Source organism: Sinohyriopsis cumingii, unplaced genomic scaffold, assembly GCF_028554795.1.
Source record: "Sinohyriopsis cumingii isolate HCF-2022 unplaced genomic scaffold, ASM2855479v2 utg003245l, whole genome shotgun sequence".
NCBI lineage: Eukaryota > Metazoa > Mollusca > Bivalvia > Unionida > Unionidae > Sinohyriopsis > Sinohyriopsis cumingii.
The window spans coordinates 1-19,704 of NW_028316434.1; positions in this window are offsets into that span (position 1 = coordinate 1).

Sequence of the window (19,704 nt, forward strand, 5' to 3'; positions counted from 1 at the left end):
CATCGTTGGCTATGTCATTCCTGAGAAATGGGAGATGAATATCTTCCCAGTGATTCACCGATGCAGCCAGTCAAAGACGGCCTGGGCAGGAATTCTATTAAAAAAAAATGAAAAATGGGGATAAGAATTATTTTTTCAAGATGTTAATTCAATAATGAGTAACAAGGATTGTTCGTTTATGAAAAGTAAGATATTGTCAACAGGAGACAGTTCTCAAAAATATAACACAATGATTTTAATTTGACAAGTATCTCACAACAAACCGATATTGTCAAAGTTATCTAACCACTTTAGCTTTTGATTTTGTATGTGTTTATCTAAATTCATAAAGTTAAGAAGGACTTCACTGTTTCGAAGTTTCCGAAATTATATAAATGTATTGTCTGGATATTTTGTAACATGGCAGATATAAACATATAATGAGCAACTAGGGAAAAATCAACACACTAAATAAAGGTAATATTTCAAATTGTAGTTTTGGCATGACAAATTTATTTTGACCATGTTCAGATATTATATTGAGATTCTCAATATGAACGAATGTGTCACGTCATTACATATCTACTATTAAAAATGCCAATTCAGTACGGAGTATATGAAATGCATTGAAATTATCCTTTGTTGTTTCGAAATATTCAGCATGCCATTTACCATTTTTAATCAGGACAAATTTGAACTTTTTGGTAATTCTAACATAAGGCTGAAAAATGCAAAGTCGTTTAGAGCGAGCGAAATAATAATTGTAAAGTGTGTATCAGACTTAGCCTATTAAACACTTAGCTTAGTGAACGATTCATAAATACATACATGCATGCATACATACATACATACATACATACATACTAGACATGACACTAGTTTTATCTATGAATGCATGCAACAACGAATGATTACAGACGCCAAAAGATACGAATGAAACAAAATTAGCTCAGTGGTTCGAGAGCCAGAAACGCGACCAGAAAGGTGCTGATTCCAACTTTATGATCAACCCGTGTTGGCGTTCGTGGTATATCACTGGGCAAGAAATATTATTCTACTTACTAAGTTACAATATGATCTGCATTTGCTAAAGTACTTTGCATTGCCCCTCGAAAATGTAATCAATATCAAGAGGATAAGAACTCCATTACCGTTTGATAAACCTGCTTGGAGTCAATTGCTCTGCCGATATGATGTTCGATTGACCGAGTGGTGAGCCTTTCAAGTGGTTATGTGAACAGCTGATAACACAAGAAAAGGTGAAAACAACAGGCTTTGAAAAAATATTTGAATTTATTTCTCTGGAAAAAATTATGTAAAAATGAAAAAATATGAACTTACGGTTTTAAGAATCCAATCCAAAAATAATCCAAGAATAAACCACGAATACAATTTTAGTAGTCCTAATAACAAAAGGTTATAATGATTTCAAGTTCGAGTACCGATGAAGAATCCAAGACAGAACACGATGACGTATGCTATAATATGTAGTGTTGAAGTCTACAGTTCCATATAGAAACAAGAAATATCGCTCCGGTTTTGGAAATCAGAATACATTTTTATAAAAACTGTCCTTGTTCAACAATTTCACATGAGCACACGTATGTTCCAGGAAAAAAAGAATTAATCATTTTGAATGCAAGTAATTTGAAATAACTCCAAACCGCAAAATATACAACTTCCAATGTAAGAGCCGAACTAACACTAAGAAAATCTCTCCAAAACAAAGGTTATTCTAAAACGCAAAATCGGGATCAAGTGATCATGTTCTACAACCTCGGAGAAATTATATACTTGTTAAGGATCACCTACACCCAGGGTGGACCTGACATAAACCAATAATTTTACTCTAAGAAATAAAACTTTAAAAAAGTTCTTCCATCTTAGTCGCATCATGACCAAAACAACAACCAATCATATTCAAAAATTAGCACTTGTTTACGTGGTTTCTACAAATTTTGAATCAAGTTCAGAATCTAGATCAACGCCTGGTATTTACAAAACGAACAATCAAGGTAAAACTATTTTCTAAAAAAGGTATCATCTCTAGTGAATAAATTTACATCACAATAACATGTGATGAAATTATTTTTCACAACGGAAAAACAAACAATTAAATTGAAAAAATATATATTTAATCATATATAATTGAATCAAATATGCATAACACTCCCCCCCCATAAATAAAAAGGACGATTTATACGATAAAGTTTTCTTTTTAACACAGAATAATTATACATGAGGTTAAAAAGAACTTATATAAATGACACAGTGTACATTAAATAATACATTGTTATACACGGGAAAGTGTGTCTGCTATTATATTATATGTTCCCTTGATATACATGATGTCTAGATTATATTCCTGTAACAACAAACTCTACCTTAATAGCCGTTTATTTTTAGTTTTCATCTTGACGATGAAAGTAAGGGCGTTGTGGTCACTAAATACAATAATCGAAGAAGGAGCTGAACTAAGGTAAACTTCAAAATGTCGTAATGCCAATATCTACGCAAAACATTCCCTCTCGATTCTTGAATAATTCCTTTGGTGCTTATTTAATTTCTTAGAAAAGTAGCACATTGAATGATCAATACCACTTTCGTCTTCTTGAGCCAAAACTGCTCCACCCCCAACATCACTTGCATTAACAGACAGTTTTTCAACTTCTTGAACCAAAACTGTTCCAACCCCAACATCACTTGCATCAACGGACAGTTTATCATCTTCTTGAATCTAAACTGCTCCAACCCCAACATCACTTGCATCAACGGACAGTTTATCATCTTCTTGAATCAAAACTGCTCCAACCCCAACATTACTTGCATCAATGGACAGTTTTTCATCTTCTTGAATCAAAACTGCTCCAAACCCAAAATCACTTGCATCAATGTACATTTTAAATGATTGGCTGAAATTCTGAGCTCTAAGAACTGGCGAGCTTTTATGTATGGCTTTCAACTTGTCAAAAGCCTTCAATCATTTTTCAGTCCAAAGGAACTTGTTTTTCTTACTCAATAAATTTGTCAGGGGTTCAGCAATTATAGACAAATTGGATGAAAATTATCGATAGTATCTGGCCATACCTAAAATTCGCATCAGCTGCTTTTTATTAACAGGAACGGGAAATTTGGAGACAGTCTTGACCTTAGAATTTATAGGTTTAACTTGTCCATGTTCCACGTTATGTCCTAGAAACGTTACACAAGCACGTCAAAACTCACTTTTAGACATATTCGATGTAAGCATCACAATTGTCTAGACCAGATGTAATCATAAGACATTCAAATGTACTTGGCGACCCTGTCATCCCAAACGGCATTACTTTATATTGGTAAAGTCCATCTGGAGTAACGAATGCCGAAATTGCCTTTGCTCTTTCCGTTAGTGGAAGTTGCCAAAATCATTTCAGAAGGTCAAATTTGGTGACATACTTGGCATTCCCGAACTTATCAATATAGTCATCGGTTCTTGGTAATGGGAATGAATCTGTTTTGTAACACTATTCGCCTTCCTATAATCAGTACACATACGGAAAGTTTTATCTGTTTTTAGAACAAATATGCTGAATTGCAGTCACTTTTACTGGGCTCTATAAAATCATTCTTCAGCAAATATTGAATCTCTTTTCAGGTTTTCCTGTTTGAGATGGTTCATCCTGTACGAGTGTTTTTCACAGGTTTGGAATTTACAATTTCAACGTCATGGAAAACTGTGTTGTTTCTTATAGGAACATGTGGAAATAAGCGCTCATATTCACATAATAACTGTTTATATTCATTTCTTTCTTACTCTTGCAAATGTGAAAGAGTCTGGTCTAGATCTTTCATAATTTCTGAATTCCAAAAATTTGACACTCCTATATCAGAAGACTCCGATGATATTCCTTCACTTAAATATTCATTGAGTAGGACAGGTACAACCAAATTAATTGCATGCTTAACCTGGCTATCTCTTTCAATATACTCTTTTAGCATGTCTACGTGACATATTTGTTTTTAGTTATTTATGATGTAATTTAAATGATTTATTTTCCGCTCAACATTGTAGAGACCATAATACTTTGGCTTGAAAAGGATTTTGAGGTATGGGCAAGAGAGACAAGACTCTATCACCAGGCTGAAAGGTCCTTCACGTCGAGTTTTTATCATATCTTGACTTCATTTTGGATTGAGTAGTGTGCATATTTGCTCTTGCGACCTCACAAGGCTTTGACAACTTATACTTAAAATTAGAAACATAATGAACAAGATTAATTTCAGAATCTTCATTTGAAAGAAGTTTCTTTTTCAATAAATGCAATGTCCACAAACCAGATCAAAGGGACTGAAACCTAAAGATTCTTGAACTGATTCCCTAACAGCAAACAATAGTATATAAATGCCTTCATCACACTCTTTACACGTATCAGCAGAATATTATTGAATTATATTTGTTAACGTCTAATGGAATCTTTCTAATGCTAATTCGGTGATAGGCAGAAAATTTGAATTTGTGATGGCCTAATTCGTAAATAACTTGCTTGAAAATACCGGACATGAAATTTGAGCCTTGGTCAGACTATAGAATTAGGAATGCCAAACTGAGTTTTAAAAACACTTTATCAAAGCTTTTACTATTGTTTTAGATTTTATATTCCTCAACGGAATTGCCTCTGGAAACATTGTTGACGCACACATAATGGTCAACAGTCATTGGTTACCTAACTTGGTCTTAGGTAAGGAACCAATACGATGTACCATAATTCTACTAAATGGTTCGCCAAAGGCAGGAATAGGTTGTAGATGAGCTTTGGGAATTTTCTGATTTGGTTTTCCTACCATTTGACAGGTATGACAAGATCTACAGCATAATGTTTGATTTTGAACAATAAACGTGATTCAAAAGCTTGTGGTAAGTTTTATTGATCCCTAAATGACCACCCAATGGAGTTTCATGGGCCAGTCTGTAAGCTTTTGGAACTACAGTTTGATAGTTTACTGACCACTCGTCATCAGTATGTACCTCGGGAGGTCTCAAGAGCTTTCTTTGTCATAGCTCTAGTGACTGCACAAGCTGGAAATAAATCAGGGAATTCTTTTTCAATTGGATCGACTTTCTGATCCAAGCAAGGTTTGTCAGTTACAAGTGGATTAACCACAACCTTGTCTCCACCTAGTTCGTTGCCTAGTAACAAATGAATAACCTCGACGTGTAAAACAGTGACTGTCCCGACTGTCACGGGTCCTGAGACTAAGTCTGATGACAAATTTACACAACGGATAGGAACACTAACAAAACCGCACTCCACTCCCTGAATAAGAACACCCTGATTATAAAAAGGTTTCTCAGAAAAAGGCAAAGTACCTGACAATCAAAGACACTGAGAAGCTCCTGTGTCCCTTAAAATTGTAATAGAGATGGGTTGGCCGACTCACCCAAGAATGATATAGAACCCCTCGATAAGAATGGTGCATATTTCTCCACGATAAAATCAGACTGGTTTGTTTTACACCCAACAAATGTATCAGGCTGAAATACTTTTCTGCCAGAAGACTGTTGAGTAGAAGTCTTATTTACAAAAGGAACATTATGAGTTAAAGAATATTCATCAGCAGCTCGAGCAGCATTTCCAAGGTTTCAATCTGATGCTCGTCAAGATAAGACTTAATGTGACTATGGACACATTTTTTAAAATCTTCAAGTAATACAAATTGTTTGAGACTTTCACAATCTCGTTCAACTTTCTTGACTAAGCACCATCTATCAAACAACTGCTCTTGTTCTCTAGAAATTCGACACGAGTTTGTCCAGCGTCTTTTCTATAGTTCTGAATTTTTGCCGATAAGCTTCAGGGTCTAACTCATAACCCTTTAGGTTGCATTATTTAACCACATCATAGTTACCACTTCGGTGAACTGACAGTGAATTGTAAATATTACTAGCCTTACCAGCAAGTGCACATTGTAATAACTGAGTCCAATGCTCCCTTGGCCATTTCAAATTTTCAGGAACTTGTTCAAAACGAGCAAAATATTTGTCTAACTCTTTTTCTCTGAAAGAGGGCACTAATCTAACATTATGTGCCAGATCCAAACTTAAATTTGGATTTGAAGTATGAATATGCTTTTCACTTGCCAGCTCCATTTATTTCTATTTACATTGGTATTCCCTCTCTTTCTTCCATATCTACTTGCATATGTTTTTCTTGAAACTGCACTTGTTTTTCTTGCAATTGCATTTGTATTTCTTTCTCTGTTTCTTCCGCTTGTAAATGCATTTGTTTTTCTTTCTCTCTTTCCTGTCTCACTCTCTCTCTCTCCTCTCTCTCTCTCTCTCTCCCGTCTTTCTCAAAATGTAACTTTATTTGCTCTTTTTGTAATAACATTTGTTCTCTTTCTTTTTCCAATTTCATTTGTTCTTTTTATTGTTCAAGTTGCAAATGCATTTGTTTTTCTTTCCTCTTTCGAAAGTTCCAGCTTCCTCAACTCCAATTGCGATTTGTATTTTTATTTTAAGTTCTTAATATTTATGTCAGAGTCTGATACAGACTTATTGATCGAACCCAAACCTCTTTTAACCAAAATATTCTTTTCTACCAAATACTGAACCAAAATATATCATTTTTCCTGTTTCGTTGAGGAAGCCTTTAGCTCAGAAAGATCTTATTTTCTGGCAAGTTGAATCAATTCATCTTTTTTGAAAAGATCTAATTGTTCCTGGGTAGGATTTGAAGGAAAGATTTCCACATTTGATGTTATTTTAGAAAAAGCTTTCCGATTTCACTAAGATTTCAAAACTTAAGTAGAGGACTTTTTAATCTTGTTTATCTAAACATTAGTCGTTTTTGCCTTACCATGTTGAAGCAGAATCTATCGTATTGTTGTGTTCAGACCTTTCATGTTATTATTCATTGGAATAACTAAAAATCAATAATATTCTTGAACAGAGACTTGAAGATGGAATTACAGTGAATTCAGACAAGAGCATTCTTGGATTGTATTATTGTGATATATCAGAATACATTTAGAACAACATCACACCACGTCCTTGGTAAATTATCTCATGCACATCAGCACATTCAATCTTGGAATATATTTGTAATACCGCTGGAATTCAGTTGGAACATCATTCATTTGAACTTGTGATAGAACGTTAGAGCAAATTTGAGATTGAATGCACAATGCTGTATAATTTTTTTGTTTTCTAAGGAAATCAATTATTTGTTGACTTTACAAAAATTCGTTTAATCTCTTTTCTGTTATTTAGTTTCAGACCACAGAATCGCAACAAAGCCAGTAAAGAACCAAACTATGTTACAATGTACTAGTAAACTATTTACTGAAGTATAACCAAAGTAAGTATTAAGAATTAAAGGAATCAGTTGTAAAGGACGAATGTTTTCATGAAACGTATACCTACACTGCATCCAACTGTAAGTCGATAAGAGACTTGATATTTACAAACAGATGACACGTATACAAAGATTCGACAATACGTGCAATTTTGCAAAATGAATATAATATGTGTTACATTTTCAAGTGATCTTTAGTAATTTTGGAACAATTTGAGCAAATAAGATTTTGTCCTACAAAATATTCCTGAAAAAATACAAGCTGCAGCGACTCAAATTTTTAAAAAAAAGTGTAAGAGCAAAGTGATTTCTCGATATGCGCATTCTCAGGTAATGACCATAACAATTACCAATTTCATGTCAGGTGGTGACCTTAACAATTACCAACTTCATGTCAGGTGATGAACATAACAATTACCAATTTAATGTCAGTTGTTGACCATAACAATTACCAATTTCATGTCAGATGATGACCATAACAATTACCAGCTTCATGTCAGGTGATGACCATGACAATAAGCAACTTCATGTCAATCTATCGAAAACTGAGGAATTAGTTTCATTTACTAGTGCCAGACGGCCGGTTTGATGGATGGACATGTGGATTACTATAATTTGCAAACATCACAGGCAGATTATACAACTGATCAATATTTACTTGGATTTTTAATATTGTCTCTATATAGTGTTCATAATTCATATTGCTGTATAAGAATTGTTGTATGGCTATTAGTACCCGGAAGCATTGTAAATTCGTTTTATTAATCATCCAGTTAAATACTAGCTAAGTCCTAAGTTGAAGAAAGGAACAAACAAACAAAAAGAACAAAGAAATTATCACCTAAAACATACACAACATAATGCAATTATCAAGCCTTTTTTACCGAACAAGTTTAAAGTTCTGAAGTTGAAAGCATGATCAACTCCTTATATCACATGTAGATTCGAATCGTAATACAAACTCTGAAGGAAAAGATGATTGTTTAGTATCCAGTCTAAGATATCAAATACATTGCTGTTAAAACCTTTGTTTTGTATTGATTATATTTGGGTTTCTAGAATGCTATATGTTGTACAACACAAATCAATATTATAGTATAATCACATACTTATCCTTTTTGTACTTATTGTATATGGGTTTCTAGAATAGCGTATATGGCACAATACAACGCTATACTGTAGTACAATCACGTAAATTCTACTCATGTACAGTCGATATACAAGGCGCCATCAACTTCTTGTAGCTACATGGAGGATTCGTATAGCTTTAGAATGTTCACAGTAAATTATTGATGAAAATCAGACACCTGGAATTGATTCATTGTTTCGGAATATTAACAATGTTATGCCTATATACAAACGATAATGTAACCAACTGCGGATTTTTTCTCATGTGTAGTGCATAGATGTTAAAAACGTTAAAATTAAAATAAAAAACGTAAAAAACGCATTTTTTTCTCAATAAATAAAAAACGAAAACAAAACGTTCCAGTAGTTTTTAGGCAACACAAAAATCAATATTTTACTTATTTACACGCTACATACCAGTTTTAAAGTTTCAGTGACACAAATGTATACACGCCTGGCTTACACTACCAGATATCAGCACTATGTTGTAGCATGTTTACGTAAAGTATCGTAGGCTAGCATCATAGGTTCATTATTCATCGATATTTGTTATCTAGAGTATGACAGAGGACCGCCTGTATGGCCGATGATAAAAAAAAATGGAAGTACCAAATATAAAAGACGCAAAAAAATAAAAAATGTAAAAAAACGCGTTTTTCGAGGTAAAATAAAAAACGAAAAAAGCGTTTTTTTCATCTATGGTATAGTGTGATGTTCACATAGAGGAACACTAAACATTTACATATTAGAGAATATCGTAAATCATATACTTGTCATGAATGTAAACCTCGAGCAAAGGTAATGTCAATACTAAATCCGATATATGTACATACGTATGCGTGTCTGTAATTTACCATCTAAATATAATCAAAACCAATAACATACTTGCTTTATACTCTCTTTCACGTCTTATGTTATATTATGTTACGTTATGTTGGTTTGTGTAGCGTTGTGTAAATTTTGCCTTTCAATATTTTATTATTGTTAAACCCACCTTTGTTCAAACGTCAGAAGAACCCAACATTAAATCATAGCTATTACGTATTTTTTGAATTTCCAACAAGATATGTCATCAATGGTCACTTAATCAAATAATATATTCATATTTAGTGTGCTGTGTGTGCTTATTTCCTTGATAACCTCATATGGAATCAAAGTATCGTCACGATTTCATAGGAATAAAGCATCGTCCATAGTTAATATGTTAGGAATGTTTCCAATTAATGTTTCTCTAAACACACGTGTTGATGTCCAGTGTGGTATCAGCTTGTCGTAAGCAGTTATAGGCTGTCCTTTGCAGAACAGCATGACAAAAAGGCCAACATACATCAAGTCTGAATCGTAATCGTTTCTTATTGGATTTCATACATACATAAATACATACATACCTACCTACCTACCTACCTACTCACCTACATACATACATACATACATAAGAATTTGCGTTGTCACTGGTACAGGTTTTAATTTCATATCTTTGAGAAATCTTGAACCTAAAGCGGAGACCACTGGTTTAAAACCTACCTAGGGTTAGCATTTTTGAAAAGTTGTTTGAGCTTGAGAGACATTGTAATTTCTCTGAAAATAAAGTAGCCTTAACAAAACAGGAGAGAAAGACTATTTTGGCTCATGTTTTGTTTTGTTGCAAAATTCAAATTTTATAGATAGTGTTTTGTGTTTGTTTAGTAAATCTGTTTCTGGTTTTGATAGGACATTAAAAGAAGTACAGATATAAAAGCCTGTTTAAATGGAAATTAACAAAGCTTCAGCTTCAGATGTTTTGCCTTTGTCTGAGAAGTGTTCTCATACTGAAAGTGTTTTTAATCAGGACGTAGACACATCTTTGGTAAGTCTTTATGGGATCCCGTTTTAATATTGTCCCTATATAGCGTTGATAATTTCTAATGCTGTGGAAACATTGTTGTATTGCTAGTAATACCGTAATCATTGTAAATTCGTTTCATCAATCATTCACTTCAATACTATCTAAGTGCGAATTGTAGAAATGTATGTCTCGTCAAAATAAACATTGGTTAATATGTTAAGGAACTTTACTCTCTATATGGTATTGGGCCAAATTTGGGCCAAAATACTACTTTGGGACTATTGTGAAGTCATTGAAAGACATTTTCCTTATGTCATTTTGATCAGCAAGACTATTGGTACATCAACAAGTCCAAAACTAATTGCACATCACGCCAATCAAAATACTGTAATTGATTCTGAACGTTCCATGCTTTTGCACTTGTGATAGAAAATGTGGGATTATTTTTGGATTGAATTCTTAATGATGTAAGTGTCCTTTACATATTCACCTTGCATTCAAGAGAGTTAAATTATTTGCTAATTTTACTAAATTTTTTGGTTTCTATTCTTTCTGTTACATAGTTTTAAACCACAGATTTGTAAGGTAGATCATATATAAGTCCCTATTATAAAGTGAAATAATCAAAATAGAAAACAGACACGCACACACACACACACACACACACACACACACACACACACATATATCTGTGTGTGTGTGTGTGTGTGTGTGTGCACGGCTGTCACACCACGGACTTTTTACTGAAAGATAAATGATGACCGTCCCACCGTCCCACTACTCACTATATAACATTTAAGCCAGAGGTATACCCTGTTAAAGGTAGATGACGCATTGGTTTGTTATCTATATTTACTTAAGCCATCGGCCTCTTACGAAGGATCGATACTATACAGAATAGGTGTAAGTGAGTAGTACAAACCATTGATGTCTATTGCTCAAACAAGCGGAATTAATCTGCTCCCTTTGGTATCTGTGAATTGTTCTTGGCAGAAATGGAGATCAGAAAAAGGCAATAACACATGAAAAAATTTTAAGATGAAAATGATACTTGGTATATTATCAAACGTTGGTATGATCTAAACGATAAATTGTTGTCCAAGTTTCGTTATCCTTACATCATCTACTAACAAGTATTGTTCGGTTATCCTTATTATTCATACCCGGACGTAATGTTTTAAACCCAACAACGAAGTAATTTTCGTGGTGAGATAACGTGGAAACACACCATCCAGGTTTAAATATATATGTCAGTTAGGATGTACAATGTTAGGTTTTAACTCTCATACATCAACACAAACACACACAGAGATACACATATTTATACACACTTACCTTAGTAAATATTGATCCGTACCATTTTACCATTCACCTCTCCTCATCGAAAGGCCAAATGAGGGAGCCCTGCATCGTCTCGCAACCATCCTGCATTGTGCGCTGAATTTGGTACTACGTAGGTCACTATTTAGTTTTGCAAACTTTACTCAAGCACCCTTAAATTAACTTTTTATCATTTATCAGAGAGCACACTGATATATATGGCATTAGCAAAATATGTAGAGAACCGTGTCGAAACCACACCAGAGCGTTTGTCTTTGCACAAATGATACTGATCTACCAACACATATGGCCTTCATAAGCATACGAACCATCACATTAGTCAAAACGAATCTCTTTAAAAAAATAATAAAACAATCGTACAAACTTAAAAATGATTAACCTTGAAAAGCGTTGCAGAGACTTAGGCCATATTTTCGTCCGTCGGCAATAAATGACCGTGTTTCTAGAAAACAAAAATAAATGAATAAAATGTGCAGGCAGTTTAATCCAAATTTGACATAATTTATTAAAGTATCATTGAACATTTAAGTCTGTACGAAAAAAAGCGATCTGCCATTATTACATTTCTGAGGACCGCTCCGGGGGCCTAATGGTTAGAACGTCCGCCTCGGATGGGGAGGTCGTGGGTTCGATCCTCGGCCGAGTCAAAGACTTATAAAAAATGAAAAGCAGTTACCACTGCTCAGCATGAATAGGTTGGTTTTAGGACTGGTCGGCCTGGTGTCAGGATAATGTGTCACGGTGGGACATGATTTATATCAGTTTTAGACATCATTATACACTGCCACAATGTAGATATCGTAGCGATATTACTGGAAAATTGTTAAACTTACGTTAAAATTTGGATCACACACCCATTTCTTGAAACGGGTGTTTTCGCATCATACAATGAATCAACACACTATATTGTCGCCGATAAGAAAGCCACAATGCTTTTGATTTTTTATGTTGACCGCAGCTATGATGTAGTGGGTGTTTGGATTTTTGCTGTCTAGACCAGGATGACAAAGTGGGTTAATAGCTAGGTATTTGTATAATCTTAAACTTCGGCCAAGGGAAGTATTTAATCAATCACATTGCATACTGCTTTAAACATGAGAGAGTAATACAGCTCTATTCATAAGTTATGTTTTAAAGATTTGGATTCCGGATGTGAGCGTAGTCATTTAACTGACGAGTTGTGCAACATTATGACGGGTGCCGAAGGAAACAAAGGCAAAATGTGTAAAGACATATTTATTTCATTATATTAGATATATGTGAAGTCTGATAGTATTTGCTGTATAGATGGTTAACGTAAATGATTTATATTTCATTTAAATAAATGTTAGAATAGTAGAGAGATACAATATAAAATAAATATTGATTCTTCTACATGATAAACATGTCAGAACAGTTCAAGCAGAATTTGTATACATAGACGAAACAACCCTGTCGTGTGGTACTTTGAACTTGATCCAAATGATACCAACCCGCCATTAAGTATGTCAAACATTAAAATAATATAATAATTAATTATATAAAATTTTTAAACGTTTGCCCTAATAAGCACTTAAAAATCTTGGCAAATATTTATTTAGCACCGACACACTGATACAAATAAGATAGTTCGAGTTTCTATAAGTGATGTCAAACTGACGTCGAAATATGACCGCCGTTACTGAAGGAAAATATAAATCCTTGAAAAGACTTTTGAAAATAAGATGACTGAATTGCAATGGACCAACATTGACAGAAAGCATCCTATATAAAGGACCTTTTCCTTTTTTCCCCAAAATACGCTTATCTACCAAAAGGTATAGACTACACTGGTTTTGAAGTTTTCCAAATTGTTTAATTTGTGTTTGTTATTTTTGTAGCATGTTTGTTTAGAGCGACAGAAATATCATAATTAATCTGTATGTGACCTTGCAACCTCACTTTTCTACATCAACATTTACAAATTACCATTTGAACGCAATATTTACCATATAGTAATGAATCAAAGTTTGGTAATAAGTAATAAAAATACAAAATAGAACAAAATTGGAAAGAAAAAGAGAACCGAGTTTGAAATATGACATTCAGCATACAGGTAATTATATTGTCCTACGGAATATAATGCAAAGATGTAAGCAATATTTTAATAATAGATAGGTAAAGTTGATTCTTTTAAAAATGTCGCACTTTCTTTGTGTGGTATACGAACAATTTGCAATTTTGAAGACTTCATCAATTTCCGATGCTATTACACGGGTTGTGAGCTAAGTATGCACTTTTAAGTATATAAAACACGGACGAAAATAAATAGGATTGATTAAGAAATTAATATTTTCCAAGTCATTAAATCGTCCCTAAATTCTCTTTCCCTCTCTCTCTCTCTCTCTCTCTCTCTCTCTCAAAATCAAACAATCATTCAACCCTAACATTTCATAACGAGGTAATTATACTTTTATAATACATAGGTCTTGATCAGCTTATATACATAACGAGCAATGATGTCATTATTTACTATTGCAAACTTATAACTCTCTCTCTCTCTCTCTCTCTCTCTCTCCGAAATGTTTACCCCTATTGCGTTTCGTTATTGACATGAAAACTTCCGTATAGTTTCCCCAGTGTAGAATCATTGGGAAAGTTACCTGTCTATAGGTACTGTTCAAAAGCAGATCAAAAGATCGCTATGGTTTTGAATAGTTATGTAGTTATGCTGGCTAGAATATTAAAGACAAAAACAATTAATTTACTGTAGTATTCGTGGAGCTGAATTCAATACTTTCTTCCTTGTGTCAGAGCTGGTTAAATCAACCTTAGTATGAAGCTGAAATATTATGGCTCGGATAAATTTTAAGAAATGAGTACGTAGTCATATAACTAACTAGCTTTCGAGACAAATAATTACACATTACATAAATATGTAAACATACATACATACATACATACATATTGTCATTAAATATGTGCACCATTAAATCTTCATCATTCCCATTGTATCTTTGCTCATTATCAAACTCACCTAAATGCAGATAGTTCTGCAAAGTGTCGAAAATCTTGCACATTTTGTGGCGGCATCAAACTTCTAAAAGTGGTTCTAGGTTTGATAAGTGATAAAGCAAACATGCTCATTAAGGAAAACTGGTTATATTTAGCTGTTTTAAAGTTTGTCATCAAGTGCAGACTGAAATTCAATTCAATTGCATTCATCTTTTCGTTATGTTTTGGAATGAACTGGTGCATTTATCTATCTAGCTTTAAGTAAACGTCTTTTATTTAATGTTCACCTTCAGGCTAATACCAGTACGTTATGTTGACATGCATGACCTGAAATCAGTTGAATTAGCTACTTATTTATTAATTTCTACTAAATTATTGTAGTACTTTGAATCATTCTTGCAATGGTCATTTCGAACCACTCTCATCCTCACGCAAACACCACCTCAACCCCAAAGCAGTCACATTCAATCATTCATTTTTATTTATAGTATATTTCAAAAAATCTTCAATTTACCTCATCAGTGTCTCTATCAGCTCTGAAAGAAAATTTGCAAAAATAGAGAAGAAATAATTTCAAGTTTTGATTATTAATGATCAGAAGAATGTTTATCAAGCTGTTCAATGAAACAGATCAATGCTTCTGAGCAGTTAGGAACAGATCGTGTTCATAGATTGTTCTCTTGCAGAATCCTATCTATACATCCATCCATCCATCAATCCGTCCATCCATTCATCTGTAAATCCGTGCGTACATCCATCCATCCATCCATCCATTCGTAAATCCATGCATATATACATATATGCATTCACGCACGCACACACACACACACACACACACACACACACACACACACATACATACATGCATACATACATACATACATACATACATGCATACATACATAATATTTATGTAATGTTTATTTATTTATCTCGAAAGCTAGTTAGTTATATGACTACGTACTCATTTCTTAAAATTTATCCGAGCCATAATAGTTAAGCTTCATACTAAGGATACATATTGTTTGCCCGACACATTTCTTGACGTATGCTTATTATATTGTGTCAGAACTTACATGTTCAGAAGTCACAAGATAGCAAGAAGAACATACATAAACCCAACAGAAAACTTGCAATGATAAACAGTTCTATTTTGCTTTGTAAGTCGTCATACAATAGCTTAAGAACGGTATTAAAATGGAAAGTTGTAAATGTTGATGTAGAAAGGTAAGGTTGCAAGGTCACATAAAAGTTAATTGTTCTAAATAAACATTCTACACAAATAACAAACACAAATTAAACAATCTTGAAATATCCAAAACCTGTGTAGTCTATCAAACCGTGAGGAAATATGAAACCAACTAATGAAATAATAATAAGTGTGCTTTTGTATGTCTGTGTGAGAGAGAGAGAGAGAGAGAGATTTCACGTAGCTTTAAAAAAATATTCAGTCATATCGCTACGATGTCTGCATTGTGGTAGTTTATGAATCAGCCACGGTTCTTACCCGCGAAATCCCGAATCGGAGGTGGACGCTCTTTTTATCTTTATTTAAACACCGTTCTATGCAATTTGTAAGGTAAAAGTATACAGTCAGTATGTACATTGTATTTGTGGTGCTGTATTAAACAACATTAAATCTACAAAGTAATAAACAATTTCTCTTCTATTTTCATTAACGGATTATCCTTTGTTTTTGTATTCAAGGCCTGAGTTTTGTCTTTGTAATGTGGATATGTATATCAATTGTATTTCATAGTCAAATATTGAAACAATCTTTTGATGTCTATTTCTTTGCCCAATAACAACAAGCTGTTTTGTCTTTTGTAAATATACAATCGAGTAATGCCTAGAAAAGTAGTTTAAAAATAACTATTGAATAAATTTGTTTCTTTGTTACATATCATATCCTGAGCATTTGTTCAAAGGAAGAGCTATTAAGAACACCAACTCTACATATTATTTTAAAAACCTTAACCATATATAAATCCTCTGTTTCCAACTGACACACAGAACATAATTCATTATCAAGTATTTCAGTCTATCTTTTGTACATCTTCGATTGCTCTTTATTATGTAATCCAAATCTACACAGTCTGGGGCCTTGAAAGGCAAGTGTATTAATTTCCAGTGGCTATGTTCAGTTCCAAATTAATTATCTTACTCCAAAAGGAAACCGAGGCTACTTCTTGAAAAATCAAAGTATATAAAAGCGTGTAAAATATTTGTGTTGTACGTAAACATATGTCCTACAATTTGGTATCAACTTTGAGATAAATATCATTTCTCCCAATGGATACAGTGGGTTTGATTCTGTTCAAGCAATATTTCTCGATTTTGGTAATAATACAGGTACAAATTCATCTGTAATGTCCTGAACACGAACAATTCCTGCTTCCATAAATTCTACGAAAAACAACGTTTTACCAGCACATGTAATGTCAGGATTCAAAATGAGAGGTTGTCCAACACACACACACACACACACACACACACACACACACACACACATATATATATATATATATATATATATATATATATATATATATATATATATATATATATATATATATATATATATATATATATATATATATATATATATATATACATACATACATACATATGTACATATAAGGAGTCGCTTTTTGAAAAACAACGTCAATTAGCGGATTCGATATTACCTGGTTGAAAAAGTTTGATGGCGGAAACATTCATAAAAGGCATCTGGCGAATTTTAAATAAATATATGTTAGCAATGATCGGAAACATGAGTTTATTTAATTTCTAATCTACTTTAAACTTTGCTTATAATACGCTTAACTTCTCGAACGTTATTTGAATCGTTAATCTTAAAATCATATTCAGCAATACAAATTAAAATAGCAGCAAGCCTTGGAATGAATTTGATCTCTCCAATCAGACGAATTTGCTTTCTTTTACCTACTAGTAAACCCAAACCCAGCTTTTTAAAATCTAAAATGGTTGACCCCAATCATGTTAGATATTCAATCGCGTTCCGATTTGTAGACCCTCGACCCGACTCATATAACTGTAATCTTTGGCCATGACACGTTAGTAATCTAGTGCATTCAATCACATTAAATATTAAAATGTAACATGCCACACCCGATCTTTGTTACTACTTGAGGGGCTGGAATATAGCTATCGACTACTGAGCTTGATACAGTGACATGCGTGACATTCAAAAGGAGGGTAAGTGAAGATAATGTAAGAATTAAGTAAGTATATTTCTTTTCTAAGATTGTCATCTTGATCTTATTTTGGTACTTTTGTGGCTAAACGTAAATTGTTAATATTTATTTAGGAAACACCATTACCATGGAGTACTTTTGAGTCGCAAAAACAATGTATTTCATCATATACGTTGACATGATTTTATAATGTTTCAAAGGGATTTCAAAGCCATTTCCTCTCATTTCACATTGGCTTTTGTATTTCTTCATCGAGGAGCCCCGAGTGGCTGAGTAGTCTAAAGCGCTCACCGTTCCGGATCACTGCCATCTAACCTCTGTCTGCGTGGGTTCGAGTCTCAAGGCTCGGCTATCGTGGGTACGTGGGAAAACCTGCCAGTAGCTTCTCATGGGTCGATAGTTCTTCCATGGGTTTTCCAGGCTTCTTCCTCCACCATTTGGCCGCCATGTATAGCCTATTCTGTGCTGCAAAATGGCGTTAAACCATAGAACAACAACAAAAAATTTCATCGACCTGCATTCGACACTTGTACAACTCAATTCCTGCAAGACTTTATTTTCATCTATTTTCATCTTGTACGCATCATGAACTGTTTTACATGTTCCATGCAAAATATTGATGCTTTATATATATATATATATATATATATATATATATATATATATATATATATATATATATATATATATATATATATATATATATATATATATATATATATATATACATATATATATATATATATATATATATAATGTATATTTGATTTAATTAAATCTGATCTAATATATATGTATGTCAACTTAAATCTTTGTTTATCAGTTTTAATTTTTTTAATTTGTCATTACATGCTATTGCAATGTACATATATTCACTGTAGGTGATACTTTTTCCAGAAAAGAAGTTTGATGTTCACTGTTTTAATAAACACCTGTTGTTGATCTAAATGCTGACCTTGATTCCAAAATTAGTAGCAACTAGGTAAAAAAATTATATTTTTATTTTTAAATGATTGGTTGTTGTCGAGGTCATGATGGGACTACGTGTTTAAGATGTAAACAATTTTTCAAAAATTTATTTCTTAGTGTAAAATGATTGGCTTTCGTCAGGGCCGCAATGATTGTACGTGATCTTTAATAAGTACATAATTTCTACGAGGTTCTGGATCACGTGACCCACTTTTGCGTTTAAGAATACGATATAACCTTTGTTTTTGAGGGATATTTTTAGTGTGTTATTTGGGTTGTTACACTGGAAATTGTGTGGTGTGCTGCTTGGAGTTATTTCAAAGTACATGGATTTAAGAGGAATTTTTTCTTTTTTCCTGAAAAATACGTTAACTCATATGAAATTCCTGAACAAAGGAAGCTCTTAAAAATATATTCAGATTTCCAAAACTGGAATGATATTTCTTGTTTCTACTAGGAACTGTAGATTACAGATTACAGCATACGTTATTGTCTTCCAGCTTGGATTCTTCGTTGGAACTCGAACTTTAAATCATCAGAACATTTTATTATTAGGATTACAAAAATTGTATTCGTGGATTAGTCTTGGATTATTTTTGGAGTCGACCTAGCAATTATTTTTCATGTATCTACACAGTCATTCCGGATTCCTATGAAAGAACTCAAGGTATATAAAATTAATAATAGAGAATTATAAACATACACCAGACAGAACGGAAAGTAGATCAATTTCATGTGGATTCCTATAGAAGAATGCGAGTGTGTCTGCTATACACGAGTGCATATAATAGCGAATGTGTAACATCATTTTTTGGTAATGTGTGATTAGTAGTGAGGGAATATGGGCTTGTGTCTACATGCAAGGCGATGGGTGCCGTTTACCCGCGGACCTGGGTTCAAAATTCTAAGATTTATACAGATATTAATGCGTAATTTT